At 59.9% G+C, this 10000-nt stretch overlaps 2 non-coding genes and 1 pseudogene across 2 annotated transcripts in view; all 3 read left to right on the top strand.

Moving 5' to 3' along the window:
- Positions 1-3728: 3728 nt before the first annotated feature.
- Positions 3729-6099, top strand: LOC145274733 (small subunit ribosomal RNA; annotated as a pseudogene).
- Positions 6100-6494: 395 nt separating this feature from the next.
- On the top strand, positions 6495-6652 carry LOC145274726 (5.8S ribosomal RNA). The gene has a single exon (XR_013866896.1). It is a non-coding gene; the product is annotated as a 5.8S ribosomal RNA (ribosomal RNA).
- Positions 6653-7247: 595 nt separating this feature from the next.
- Positions 7248-10000, top strand: part of LOC145274727 (large subunit ribosomal RNA) — a 5721-nt gene continuing 2968 nt past the window's right edge. The window contains exon 1 of the ribosomal RNA XR_013866897.1: positions 7248-10000. This exon is cut by the window's right edge and continues 2968 nt beyond it. This is a non-coding gene — a ribosomal RNA (large subunit ribosomal RNA).

The following is a 10000-nucleotide window of genomic DNA, read 5'->3' as shown; positions in this document are numbered from 1 at the left end:
CACCATTTTCAGGTGTCGGAGGTGGGTCTGGACGAATACCAACACCATTTCTGGGGTTTCACAACCGCCCCGGCTTCTCCGACATATGTTGGAAAGGAGTAGCGATCGAGCGACGGGGGCTGTCGGTAGGCGGCCGCGGGTTGCAATGTGTGCCCGGGACAGCACCCCCATCCAACTAAGGGGTGTCCCCCGGGGGCCAGGGGGACCTCGTCCAGGTCGGCCGGGCGGCTTCCAGACGCCTACCGACACCGGTCAGGTCGGCGAGGCTCCCGGCGGCCCCGAGCGGGACCACAGGTTGCGGAAGGCGTCCAAGTGAGCGGCGGCGAGAGGCAGGAGGCCCCCGGGGTCGACTCCGCGGCCCCCGGGTCGGTGTGCGGGCCTCCAGAGCTCGATAAAGTAGTGGTGTCGCTAGCGGTCGAGAAGGCACTTTTCGACGCCTACTGCCACCCCCACATGGCGGTAGGCGCAAAACTGGAAAATCGCCGACCAGAAATGTCGCTTCGTATAATCGACGTTTTTTTTGACCACCATTTTCAGGTGTCGGAGGTGGGTCTGGACGAATACCAACACCATTTCTGGGGTTTCACAACCGCCCGGCTTCTCCGACATATGTTGGAAAGGAGTAGCGATCGAGCGACGGGGGCTGTCGGTAGGCGGCCGCGGGTTGCATGTGTGCCCGGGACAGCACCCCCATCCAACTAAGGGGTGTCCCCCGGGGGCCAGGGGGACCTCGTCCAGGTCGGCCGGGCGCTTCCAGACGCCTACCGACACCGGTCAGGTCGGCGAGGCTCCCGGCGGCCCCGAGCGGGACCACAGGTTGCGGAAGGCGTCCAAGTGAGCGGCGGCGAGAGGCAGGAGGCCCCCGGGGTCGACTCCGCGGCCCCCGGGTCGGTGTGCGGGCCTCCAGAGCTCGATAAAGTAGTGGTGTCGCTAGCGGTCGAGAAGGCACTTTTCGACGCCTACTGCCACCCCCACATGGCGGTAGGTGTAAAATCGGAATAGACCGGACCAGGAATGTCGAGGGGGAAAAAAATGACAAAGTCCTGGTGTGCCTAGGCCTACGAGAAGGCACTTTGCGACGCCTACCGACATCCCCATGTGGCAGTAGGCGTAAAACTGGAAAATCGCCGACCAGAAATGTCGCTTCGTATAATCGACGTTTTTTTTGACCACCATTTTCAGGTGTCGGAGGTGGGTCTGGACAAATACCAACACCATTTCTGGGGTTTTCCAGTTTGAAAGTTTTATAAAACATGTTCGGTAGGAAGCACACTTTGGTGTGTCGGTTCGTCGGAGCAGCGACTCTTTGCCTCGTGGTGGTCCGGAACGTCTCTACGGGCTTGTCGCAAAGGCGTCAGAAAGTGGCATCTCCGCCGCCTAGGGCTGTCACCGTTATCGCTGTCGCCCCGCGCTCCAACTTGTTTTGATCCGCCGCCTTCGTTCCTGCCAACCGTGCGCCCGCTCATCGTCGTTAGGTTATAATACGTGGTACGTGTGTGTGCTTCTCCGTGGACCTAGGGCTGCTCGACGTGTCGAACGATATGTTGGAACAACTAACGGCTCCTTTTCCTGGTTCCATAGTCGTCGTGGTACCCGCGTCGTCAGCCATATCTATGTCCACCATGTTTAGCCGATACGTTTGCTGCAGCTTCTGCTTCCGCCTCAGCGTTCGCCGCTCTCAGCCGCCGCTGTTGTTGCTGCCGTTCTGCCATTCAACCACTACCTGCGAATCTTTCGATGATCGGCCGAACGACCCATCGCTGTGCGACCGATAAATCCTCCGGATTAGGGAGAAACGCCGCCGCTCTCTGCCGCCGTCGAACGGAAAAACGTACATTGTAACGAACGAACGAACGAACGAACGAATTAACGAACGAGCGAACAAACAAACAAAAATAGCCGCGGGGGATGCACTATGTAGATCCTGATCCCCTTGTAACCATACGTACGTTGTTCGATGCTCTCCCGTCCTGGAAGTCGCCGCAGCAAACAGGAGGATGAGCAGCAGCAGGCGCCGCCGCCGTAACCGCCGCCTGCCTGCCGCCTCCTACTCCTGTCAGCGTCCGATCTCACAGCCGTGTGAACGTTCGCTGACACCCGATTTCTTTCCGTCTGGCAAAACCTTGGACGTCCCGCTCGCGGTACACGTGCTGCAGCGACTTCTCGTCCGACAACGCATAAGCGTCGACGTCTGCCGCCGCATCTTCTGATACGTGGACGGTGATAGCGCTAGTCCCTTCTTGCGCCACCTCCACCTTTGTTAGCGCCAAAGAAGATCGATCGAGCAGTCGTGGTCGCAGTCGATTAACCCGTTTTCACCGTCCGCAGTTCCCAAGCCGCCGATCAAGTCGTTGCTCTTCTTGTTCGTTCTTCCCATACCGTCGATTTGCACGGCTGCCGGATGAGCCATCCTCTGTCCGGCGAAGCGCTCACGTCAGTGATCGATACTTGCACCGACAGTCCTCCCGCTCGCGACTCGGTGCTCGAATCGGACTCGTTCGTTTTTATCTCGATGCGATTGTGAAAAGGGGGACCGGTCGTCAATGTCGTGTGTGTCGACGATGTTGTTCGCCCGGTCCGCCGCGTTGTTGTCGTTTTTTTTTTTTTTTTTTTTTCCCCTAACGTTCGCCGTCGCACGGACGAAAGGGTGAGAAAAAAAAAAAGCTCGAAAAAGCCGCCCAAAAAAATCGGACCGAGGAGCCGCTTGCGAGAACGCGCCATGTGCACGTTGTCTCTCCTCGGTTTTCCGAGCACGAACACGACGCCGGTCGGTCGGTCGGTCGACGAAGGCGACGACGAAGGTGACGGGAAAATTTACGCCGCCGCTGCCCTGGTCCAGCTCCTCCCCGATGACGGCTGTGATGTTGACGTTGACGTTGGCGACGACGACGACGACGACGGAGACGACGACGACGACGAGACGGCATCGATGGCGACCACGATGACGACGACCTCGACGAGTTCAGTCTGCACCTTGACCTCCGATGTCCGTGTGCACTGCCGTCGTGCTGTTTGTCGTTTGTCGTATGTATCGCTGTCAAGGGTGCCGTTGTCGTTGTTGTTGTCGACGTTGTTGCTTGCTCTCTCGTCTCGGTCGGTTGGTACGTTGATGACGACGACGACGACGAAGACGACGACGACGACGACGAGACGGCATCGATGGCGACCACGATGACGACGACCTCGACGATTCCAGTCTGCACCTTGACCTCCGATGTCCGTGTGCACTGCCGTCGTGCTGTTTGTCGTTTGTCGTATGTATCGCTGTCAAGGGTGCCGTTGTCGATGTTGTTGTTGTCGACGCTGTCGTCTGTTCTCTCTTCTCGGCCGGCTGTGACGTGGACGTTGACGACGACGACGACGAGACGGAATCGATGGCGACCACGATGACGACGACCTCGGCGAGTTCAGTCTGCACCTTGACCCTCGATGTCCGTGTGCACTGCCGTCGTGCTGCTTGTCGTTTGTCGTATGTATCGCTGTCAAGGGTGCCGTTGTCGTTGTTGTTGTCGACGTTGGTCGCTTTCGTTCTTTGAGTCTCGGTCTCGGTCCAAGTCAGGGGAGAAACAAAAAAGAGGCCATCAGCGCGGGCAGCGCGCTTCTACTGACGGCGAACCTCCTCGAAAAACAAATAAACACGTGCCCGTCGTTGTAGTTGTCTGTCTTATGTCGGTCGGTCGGTCGGTCGGTCTGTCGTTCTGTCGAAACAAAGTCCCAAATTCCAACGATACCTGGTTGATCCTGCCAGTAGTCATATGCTTGTCTCAAAGCTTAAGCCATGCAAGTGTAAGTTCACGCCACGCATTAGAACGGGCGAAACCGCGAATGGCTCAGGAACCGGACCTAATCCTCGGGACCGTATTCCTCCTCGGAGGCGATGGATAACTGTGGCAATTCTAGAGCTAATACATGTGACACAGGCCGCGATCGGTCGGCGCGCCGTCGTCGCCACGCCTCGCGCGCTGGCACCCGCGTCGGCCGTTCCGGGTCGCGGCGCTACATATTAGACTGAGACCGATGCGCGTCATTCCGTCCTCCCGTCGTCGGCGTTCCCGCTCGCGGGTCCGTTCGGTGGCGGGGCTCATAGGGCGGCGCGCTCCGCTTTGGTGACTCTGGATAACTCACTGGTCGATCGCACGAGCTTTCACGCCCGGCGACGGGTCTCTCGAGGGTCCGCCCTATCAACTGTCGACGGTCGGTTAAGTGCCTACCGTGGTTACTACGGGTAACGGGGAATCGGGGTTCGATTCCGGAGAGGGAGCATGCGAAACGGCTACCACATCCAAGGAAGGCAGCAGGCGCGCAAATTACCCACTCCCGGCACGGGGAGGTAGTGACGAAAAATAACGACGCGGGACTCTGTCGAGGCCCCGCGATCGGAATGAGTACACTTCAAATCCGTTAACGAGGACCAACCGGAGGGCAAGTCTGGTGCCAGCAGCCGCGGTAATTCCAGCTCCGGTAGCGTATATTAAAGTTGTTGCGGTTAAAAAGCTCGTAGTCCGAACTCGGGTTCGTGGTCGCGCAAGCGGCCCCGGGGCGGCGGCGCCATCGTCCGTCGTTGACTTTGGTCGTCCGTTCGCATTCCCGGCCCTTTCCGCCGGTGTCAACCGCTAGCATACCCGCCACGCGGTCCTGCCGGCGAGGTGGACGAGGAGGTCGTGATCGGGATCCGGGAAAAAAAAAACAAGTGGTCGTCGGTTCGGTTCCGGGAGTAGTCTAACGGGGGGGTGCTACGTGTGTGTGTTTGGGTGTGTTCATTCGCATCCCCGCACTCTGACCCCCGCGCTTCTCTCCCTCTCCCTTTCCGCGCGTTCCTCTTTTTTTTTGAACCCCCCGGTCCGCTCCGAGTCCCTGCTTCGTGTCTTGTCTGCGCGCGTGTTGCGGTCGGCGGTTTCTCCTCCAAGGGTGCTCTTAACCGAGTGTCCGCGGCGGCCGGTACGTTCACTTTGAAAAAATTAGAGTGCTCAGAGCGGGCTGTTCAAGCTTGCATACGATAAGCATGGAATGATGGAAGAGGGCCTCGTCTACGTCTGTCGGTCTCCGTCTACGGCGAGGCAATGATCGAAGGGAGCGGTCGGGGCCACTCGTATTGCGACGTTAGAGGTGAAATTCTTGGATCGTCGCAAGACGAACTGCAGCGATGGCGTGTGGCAAGCACGTTTTCCTCGATCAAGAGCGAAAGTCGGAGGTTCGAAGACGATCAGATACCGTCGTAGTTCCGACCGTAAACGATGCCGACCGGCGATCCGCCGGCGTTCGCTTCCATGACCCGGCGGGTAGCCTGCGGGAAACCAGAGTTCGGTTCCGGGGGGAGTATGGTTGCAAAGCTGAAACTTAAAGGAATTGACGGAAGGGCACCACCAGGAGTGGAGCCTGCGGCTTAATTTGACTCAACACGGGAAAACTCACCCGGTCCGGACACCGGTAGGATTGACAGATCGATAGCTCTTTCTCGATTCGGTGGGTGGTGGTGCATGGCCGTTCTTAGTTGGTGGAGCGATCCGTCTGGTTGATTCCGATAACGAACGAGACTCCGGCCTGCTAACTAGTGCGCCGATGTCAGTGATTTTTACGGCGGGCTCGGCGTCCTCCGTGGCGCTCGGGTCCGGGTCGGTTTTCTCACGCACTTCTTAGAGGGACGGGTGGCAGAAAGCCACACGAGGCGGAGCGATAACAGGTCTGTGATGCCCTTAGATGTCCGGGGCCGCACGCGCGCTACACTGGAGGTATCAGCGGGGACTTCGCCCCGGCCCGAGAGGGTTGGGAAACCTCTGAACCACCTCCCGTGATAGGGATCGGGGCCTGTAACCAACCCCGTGAACGAGGAATTCCCGGTAGGCGCGGGTCAACAGCCCGCGTCGATCACGTCCCTGCCCTTTGTACACACCGCCCGTCGCTACTACCGATCGAACGGTCCGGTGAGGTCCTCGGATCTGGCCGACGACGCCGCCGGGCAGTGCGCGACGTGTCCGTCACGACACTCGTGCATCTACGCCTCGGCGTTCGATGCCTGGAGAAGACGACCGAACCCGATCGTTTAGAGGAAGTAAAAGTCGTAACAAGGTTTCCGTAGGTGAACCTGCGGAAGGATCATTACCGTTTTCCCGTTCGAGACTGGTTTGTTGTTTTCCGGCCTACCTCCTCTGTCTGTCGGCGTCAACGCCTCGAATGCGCGCAAACAAACCTATAAAAGGCGGAGCGAGAGATAGATTTGTGGTGACGCGGAGGTTTTTAAAGCCCCAGCTCTTCTTGCTTGCTTCCGCGTCTTACCACCTGTTTGTTTTTTCGCCCACCGCAAGTGATGGCCGCTTCTTCTTTGCCTTGTCGCCGCTTTATCGTTTTTTGTTTTTTTTGCAGCCGCTGTGCCACCGCCGCTAGCTAAAAACAAACTACTCGCGACATTGCAATGCCGTCACGCCTCCTCGCACAGACCTCCTCGCACACTACTAAATCTATATAAACAAAAACTAATATAAAAAACCCAAGTGCTGAACCCTGGACGGGGGATCACTCGGCTCGTCCGTCGATGAAGAGCGCGGCCAGCCGCGAGAACTGATGCGAATTGCAGGACTCAGTGAACATCGACACCTCGAACGCACATTGCGGCCCCGAGATCCCTTGTCTCGGGGCCACGTCCGGTCGAGAGGCGGAACGTTACATGTCTTTCTCCGTTAACGAAACGACATCTTGCCGTCCCCGTGCCCGCCCGGTCCTCGGCACGGTGGTAACCGGGACGTCGCAGGAGCGAGTGACGAGGGGGAAGAAAAATAAAAAAAGAATTGACTCCTTTCAATGTCTTTTTTTTTTTTAAAACCCTCTCCGGCCTCCTCCTTCGTCTCCCGCTGGCAGACCGCGGAGTCTTTTCCCTTTTCGACCGCGTGAAGAAACACTGTGGAGGAGGAGCAGGAGGAGTCTGTCCGAAAGCAGCCGAAGGGAGAACAAAACAAAAAAAAAAGCACCGACCTAACCGACTGCCGACGTAAGCGCCGCCTGCTCGTCTCGCTCTCTGCCTCATGAAGGTGTCTCTCAGCGACGCCTCGAGCAGCGCGACGAGCACGGCCGTCGCACCGTAAAAAGGTGGCCGCGTCGTAGGCAACGTCGGATGGGGAGGACCCACGCTTTTTTTTTAATTGTTGGCTTCTTCATTTTCGGTCGGACGGGCGCTATATCGGCCAGCCGTCGTCACACGGAGGGTACCGATCGAGATTCCTCTCCTCCAAACACCACACTCTACTAAAAACCGCCGCCCTCGGCTCGGACGAGACGACCCGCTGAACTTAAGCATATCGCTAAGCGGAGGAAAAGAAACCAACCGGGATTCCCTTAGTAACGGCGAGTGAACCGGGAGAAGCCCAACGCCGAATCCCGTCGCAAGTTAAAGGCTTCGGGACGTGTGGCGCATGGGTCGAAGGCAGCCGTTCGTTTTCGTCTCGCATAGTTCGGAGTTCCCTCGATCGGGGCCGCCCGCGGCGGGTGCCAGGCCCATTCGGTGCGGACGGCGAGCGACGGCCTTCGATCCGAGAGTCGGGTTGCTTGGGAACGCAGCCCAAATCGGGTGGTAAGCTCCATCCAAGGCTAAATACCGGGACGAGTCCGATAGTCGACAAGTACCGTGAGGGAAAGTTGAAAAGAACTTTGGAGAGAGAGTTCAAGAGAACGTGAAACCGCCCAGGGGTAAACGGGTGGGACCGCTCACCGCGATCGCGGGGGGACTCAGTCCGGTGCTGCCTAGGCTCGAGCCCAAACTCGATGTGTGTTCTTGAAAGAGAGGCCGTCGCGGCACAGGTCGTCGTTCGTCGTGTCCGCGGGGAACTCGTTCTCCGCGGGCCAGCTTTTGTGCCCGCGTCGCCGACGAAGGAGACGGGCCGCGTGGATAGCGGGAAGGGAAACGTGGTGACGACCGCGGCGTCGGTAGGTGGCTGCGTCGGTTGGCTGCGACGGAGGGGACTCGTCCTCTCGATCGCTGCTGCCGCCGGGCCCTAACCCGCCGCATCCGTCGCCGCCGCTTCTTCTTTCCTCCTGCTCCCTCCGCGCGCGACTCCGCTGCACCCGTCCCCTTCTCATCGCTCGGCGTAATCATGGCGCGGGCGCTTCGGCGCGACCTCCGCGCGGCCGGCACCGGACGCACTTCCCCTCCGGTCCGTCGTCGCGACCCGTTCCCGGCGTGCAGGTCGAACACGCGGGTTTTTTTCCGTAGGCGGCAGGCGTTTCATCACCCTGAAAACCCCCGTCTTCCCACCTTGTGAAGTCGGGGGCCACCGGCCGTCGGGCCCGCGAACGTAACTGCCCCTTTCTGCCGGGAACGGAGGAAATCTGACACGATCCGTTACACGTGGCGAGCCGGTCCGTTTTGATCCCGCCGGAAGTCGCGTGCGGGCGACGCACTCTGTGTGTCGCTCCTTAGGCGCCCCACCGTCTCGGGCGCGTGCGCGATGAGAGGCGGGATAGGACTGGCGCGGCCTCGCCGTCACGCACCTCGCCGACGTTTCGGGTTCTTGTCGGGGGCAACCCCGCCCGCGCCCGTTTCCGTTTCCGGAGAGGTCGCTCGGCGACGCTTTTTTACTCGAGCCGCCCGCCACCCCGGGTCAGCGACGTGCATCGGCAACCCACCCGACCCGTCTTGAAACACGGACCGAGGAGTCCTGGCCGTTCGCGAGTCGTAGGGGCCACCTCTGACTAACCCCGAAGGCGAAGCGAAAGCGAGAGAGCGTGTAGGAGGGCGTCGATCGGGAGAGGTGTCGTGGCAAAGTCGTCCGGGGGTCGTCGGGGGGTGTCGTCGGTCTCGTGCCGTCGTCTTCTCCTCGCCTCACCCGCCTCCGAGCCGTGCCCGATCCCGCCGGCGCGGCGTTTTCGGCCTTCCGCCGTCGCTGCTGCGGTGCCCGCAACTTTTCCTTTTTTCTCTCTTCCCGAGAGAGATAGGAGAGGGAAGGCTCGTGGCTGACGTGCGGTTGTTTTTCCCTCCTCCCCGAGAGGGGACCGGCGCATCTTCCAAAAAGGGGAATTGCCGGGCGCCAGCTTCCATATCCTCCTTCCGCCCATCGGTGAGATCCCGCGGCTTGAACTAGTCCTATTTTGTCGTCGAGTTTAGGCGCTGCGCGCGGGCGCATCACCCCCGGGTCGGTTTCCCCTTTTTCCGAGTACGACTCGGCCGACTCTGGCGTAGCGAGCGACCAGGGACCCGAAAGATGGCGATCCACGCCCGGTCGGGATGAAGCCAGAGGAAACTCTGGTGGAAGTCCGAAGCGCCTCTGACGTGCAAATCGATCGTCGGAACCGGGTGTAGGGGCGAAAGACCAATCGAGCCGTCTAGTAGCTGGTTCCCTCCGAAGTTTCCCTCAGGATAGCTGGCGCTCGATCGTCGCAATTCCATCCGGTAAAGCGAACGATTGGAGGCCCCGGGGCCGTTCACGGCCTCGACCTACTCTCGAACTCGGAACGGGTGGAACGGGCCGACTCTCCCGAACGACGGAGCCGACCCATCCGGCCGCCGCCGCCAGCACGCTTCGCTGGGCGGTTGGTCACCTCGAATGCGAGTGCCAAGTGGGCCACTTTTGGTAAGCAGAACTGGCGCTGTGGGATGAACCAAACGTCCGGCTAAGGTGCCTAACGCGACGCCCATGAGATCCCCGAAAGGGTGTCGGTCGATATAGACAGCAGGACGGTGGCCACGGAAGTCGGAATCCGCTAAGGAGTGTGTAACAACTCACCTGCCGAATCGACCGGCCCCGAAAATGGATGGCGCTGGAGCGACGGACCGATGCCGGACCGTCGCGGCGAGGAGCGATGAACTTTCGCGCCGAAACGATGCCGCGACGAGTAGGAGGGCGCCGCGGCGAGCACGGAAGCCTAGGGCGCGAGCCCGGGTGGAGCCGACCGCGGGTGCAGATCTCGGTGGTAGTAGCAAATATTCGAACGAGACCTTCGAAGACCGAAGTGGAGAAGGGTTCCGTGCCAACGGCGGTCGAGCACGGGTCAGTCGGTCCTAAGACGCGGGCGA

The sequence above is a fragment of the Euprymna scolopes genome, unplaced genomic scaffold, assembly GCF_053919585.1.
Source record: "Euprymna scolopes isolate OS-2025 unplaced genomic scaffold, ASM5391958v1 sca440, whole genome shotgun sequence".
Taxonomy (NCBI): domain Eukaryota; kingdom Metazoa; phylum Mollusca; class Cephalopoda; order Sepiida; family Sepiolidae; genus Euprymna; species Euprymna scolopes.
Note: the sequence above shows the minus strand (reverse complement) of the source record. Positions and strands in the feature narration are given on the sequence as shown.